At 39.1% G+C, this 4,288-nt stretch overlaps 1 non-coding gene across 1 annotated transcript; it reads left to right on the forward strand.

The window, feature by feature from the left end:
- Positions 1-3,017: 3,017 nt before the first annotated feature.
- LOC121210498 (small nucleolar RNA R71) lies at positions 3,018-3,124 on the forward strand. Its single transcript, XR_005905616.1, has one exon. It is a non-coding gene; the product is annotated as a small nucleolar RNA R71 (small nucleolar RNA).
- Positions 3,125-4,288: the final 1,164 nt, after the last annotated feature.

The raw sequence follows: 4,288 nt of genomic DNA on the forward strand, positions 1-4,288 counted from the left end.
TATATTCTATTTAGTGGTTTAAATAATTCAAATAGAGAAAAATTTAAGGTAAATTCCTAACTTGTCTAAAGAAAAATTGTACAATATCTATGTAAAGCATGTGAAATACTAATGTAGCAATACAAATTGGAAAAATAAAGTTGAGAAAGTGAACCAAGGGCTATTGTATGGCGGTGCACGGGCGTGTGGTGGCAAGCACGAGCATGTGACGCGGGGGTATAGCCGTGTGGAGGAAAAATAGAGGGTCTAGAGAGGGGAAAGTAGGGATTAATGCAACGTGAAGTGATTTCAGGGTGGTTTGAGGGTTGGGGAAGTGAGAATCTTGGGAATGGTGGCCAAAATAAGGATGAGGGAGTGGGGGGAAAGGGTTTTCGGCTAGGGTTTTGAAAGGGGGAAGAAGATGAACAGTGGTTTGTTTATATCGGAGAGGGTCACACGGCCTAGGGCCACCTGTGTGTACTTTGAGGGTGAGCCCATTTTTTTGAATTTTTCAATTTAGGTCGTGCCCGGCTACTGCCCCATGCCCATGTGTCCTGGATGTGTGGGGCACACGGCCCTGTCGCACGGCCGTGCCTAGCTTTGTTCGCTTCTTCCACGCCCGTGATATGGTAGCACGCTCGTGTATTGTTGTAAGCGACTAAATGGCACGGGCATGTTGCATGCCTATGTCAAAGAAACAGAATCGAGCCTTGTCCCTGGCACGTCCGTGGGTTTTCATTCCCATGCCCGTGTGTTCCTATGTAGTTCACCCACGGCCATGTCGCACGGCCATGGGGATTTATCGCACCCCATGTTTTGGGAAAATCATGTCCTGCTTCAACACGGTTGTATCGCACGGCTGTGTCTCTTCCCCTATTTGGCCACGGCTTTGGCATGCTCGTGTTCCTGGCCGTGTGTACTGAAAAACTAAAGATTGAGTTAATTGACTCGAAGTATGAGAAAACAAAAAAAAAAGAAATCAAAATATGTTAGTGCTCGGGTTGCCTCTCGAGAAGCGCTTATTTATAGTCTAAGCTCGACTTACCTCTCCGTTGAATGATAATGGTGATTTGAGGAGTTCATACTCCTCATTCCTGTTTTCAATTTTAAAATAATGTTTTAAACGGGTGTTGTTTACCTTAAAAGTGCCGAACTTGGGATGACTCACCTCCATTATACCGAATGGAAAAATACTAAGTACCATAAGAGGGATTTCCTCATTTGGTGTGGTAGTGACAATGTGAGGATCAACAGCATCTAGTAAGACTATATCGCCGACCTGAAGTTGATTAGGAGAGGTATCGGGCTTGTTTTTGTGTAGTTTCGGTTTATCATGTGTTCTCGGTTTGTGTTCTTGCCATTCATCTAGCTCCTCTATTTGAAGCCTTCGTTCTTCATGGACGTCTTTATTCTCTTCATGATAGTTGCGAACTGTCTCTGTTGTCTTTGTTCGAGGAAGTTCCTCCAAGGATGATTGACTATTAGTTTTATCATCCACAGTTTTTAGAACATTATCTTGAGTCTTAGAGGTTTTGACTGAGTCACATGCTTGGAGTGTTACTACGTCGTGACCTGCATGAAGTGTTAGCTCTCCAATGCCTACATTAATAATGGTTCTGGCAGTTGCTTAAAAGGGTCGTCCTAAAATTAAAGGTACCTCGTTATCCTTATCCATATCTAAGATGACAAAGTCTACTGGGTAAATAAATTTATCAATTTTAATGAGGACATCTTCAATAATACCCTTAGGAAATCTAATTGTTTTGTCAGCCAATTGTATGCTCATTCTAGTCTATTTGGGTTTACCGAGACCTAGTCGTTTAAACCTTTTATATGGCATAACATTTATACTTGCCCCTAAATCAGCTAAGGCATTATTCACAGGTAGACTACCAATTAAACAAGGAATTGTAAAACTCCCTGGATCTTTTAATTTGTTATGTAGCTCATTCTTTAGAATAGTTGAGCATACTGCATTGAGTTCCACATGTGATGTAGTGTCTAATTTCCTTTTATTGCTCAGAAGTTCCTTTAAGAATTTTGTTGAGTTGGGCATCTGCGAAAGAACTTTAATAAAGGGTAAGTTAATATATAATTTCTTTAAGAGTTTGACAAACTTACCGAATTGTTCTTTTGTTCAGTCTTTCGTCATCGCTTTAGGATATGGTACACGAGGTTCATGATTCGTACTTACCTGTTCGGGATCATTATTGTTTACCTCTTCTCGTCCTTTGTTCGTCTTATTGTTTTGCTGTAATTCTGGTTCAGGTGCAATGAATCCTTCCTTATCTTGAGTGCTAATTGCATTGAGGTGTTCCCTTGGATTAGGTTCAGTATTACTTGGTAGGCTGCCCTGTGGTCGTTCGGAGATTAGTTTGGACAGCTGGCCTATCTGAGTTTCGAGTCCTTGGATCGATGCTTGTTGATTCTTAAGTGCTGTCTTGGTATTTTGGAAACAAGTTTCTGACACCGAGATGAATTTAGAAAGCATCTCTTCAAGGTTTGGTTTCTTCTCTTGTTGATAAGGTGGCTGTTGAAAACCCTAAGGATTTTGTGGCTTTTGATTCCTTTGACCACCCTAGGAGAAATTTGGGTGGTTCCTCCGATCTGCATTATAGGTATTACTGTATGGGTTATTTGGAGATCTAAAATTATTGTTACCCATTTAGTTGACTTGTTCTTCTTCAGTTGTAGGATTGAAGGGTTGGTATTCTGTATGCACACCTCCTCCGCTTGAGTCACACCTCATTACTGGATGTACCTGCATAGAACCAAGAAAACTATCAATCTTTTTATTGAGAAGTTCTACCTGATTTGAGAGCATAGTGACTGAATCGATGTTATAGACACCGGCTGTTTTCGTTAGCTTTGTCCTCATAACTTGCCACTGATAGTTGTTCAGTGACATCTCCTCTATGAATTCATAGGCATCTTCCGGTGTTTTATTGTTAATGGTCCAGCCAGCAGCTGCGTCAATCATTTTTCTTGTCGAGGGATTCACACCATTGTAGAACGTTTGAACTTGCAGCCAAAGCAGTAACCCATGGTGAGGGCACCTTCTCAGTAAGTCCTTGTATCTCTCCCATGCATCGTAAAGTGTTTCTAAATCCATCTGCACAAAAGAAGAGATATCATTACGCAATTTAGTCGTTTTAACCGACGAAAAATATTTTAGTAAAAATTTCTCAGTCATTTGTTCCCAAGTAGTAATTGACCCTCGTGGTAACGAGTTCAACCACTATTTAGCTTTGTTTCTTAGTGAAAAAGGAAATAACTGAAGACGAATGGCATCATCAGAAATGCCATTTATTTTGAATGTATCGCAAAATTCAAGAAAATTTGCCAAGCACGTGTTGGGATCTTCATGCTGCAAACCATCAAACTGAACAAACTACTGTTTCAACTGAATGATGTTAGGTTTTAGTTCAAAATTATTCACAGCAATAGCAGGTCTAACTATACTAGACTCAGTTCCTATTAAAGAGGGTTTAGCATAGTCATACATAGTTCGTGGAGCATGATTTTCATTAGCCTCTTGCAAGAGGTTGTTGATTGTTTTGGTTTTTAGCCATCTCTTCAGTTGGGGGTTGAGTTTCGTCTTCTTGCTCGTTTTTCGTGTATCGTAAGCTGTGCCTTATCTCTATTTGATTTCTACAAATTGTACGATCGATTTTTTGGTCAAAAAGTAGTGGTCTTGACGGGTTTCTTCTAGCCATAAACTATAAAAATCTGCCAAGAGAAAGAGAAAAGTAAATTAATAAATAAAATAAAATAAAATTTGCAAGAAAAATAAATGGCTAAAGTAATAAAAAATTAGTGTTCTTAATATTTCAGTTCCCTGGAAACGGTGCCAAAAACTTGATCGCGTGATTCGTAACAAGTAATAAATATTTATACTAAAGATCAAACCTAGACTAACTATTATCACGACGAAAAGGCAAGCGCACCTATCGAAAATAGTATAGTAATGGCAAGACCGGGATATCCTACCCAAGGGAACCAAAAGTATTAGTAATAACTATCTTTTTATTATCTAGCCTAAGAATAAAAAGGGTTTATTTATTAAACTAATTATTTAAACTAATTAACTGATTTAATTAAAGCAAAGAGAAAATTTGGAAAAAGACTTGAAGAAAGGCAATTGATAAAGACGACACCCAAGGAGGAATCCACCTAGATTTCACTTGTTATCTAACTCTAAACCGGACGATTTATTCACTTGACTTGTCCCATAGAGATCCCTAAGTTAAGTTATTATCCCTATTCAAGACTAATAATGTCTAATCCCTAGATTGAATAACCGAGATTT

Source organism: Gossypium hirsutum, chromosome A11 (genome assembly GCF_007990345.1).
Source record: "Gossypium hirsutum isolate 1008001.06 chromosome A11, Gossypium_hirsutum_v2.1, whole genome shotgun sequence".
In the NCBI taxonomy this organism is placed as follows: domain Eukaryota; kingdom Viridiplantae; phylum Streptophyta; class Magnoliopsida; order Malvales; family Malvaceae; genus Gossypium; species Gossypium hirsutum.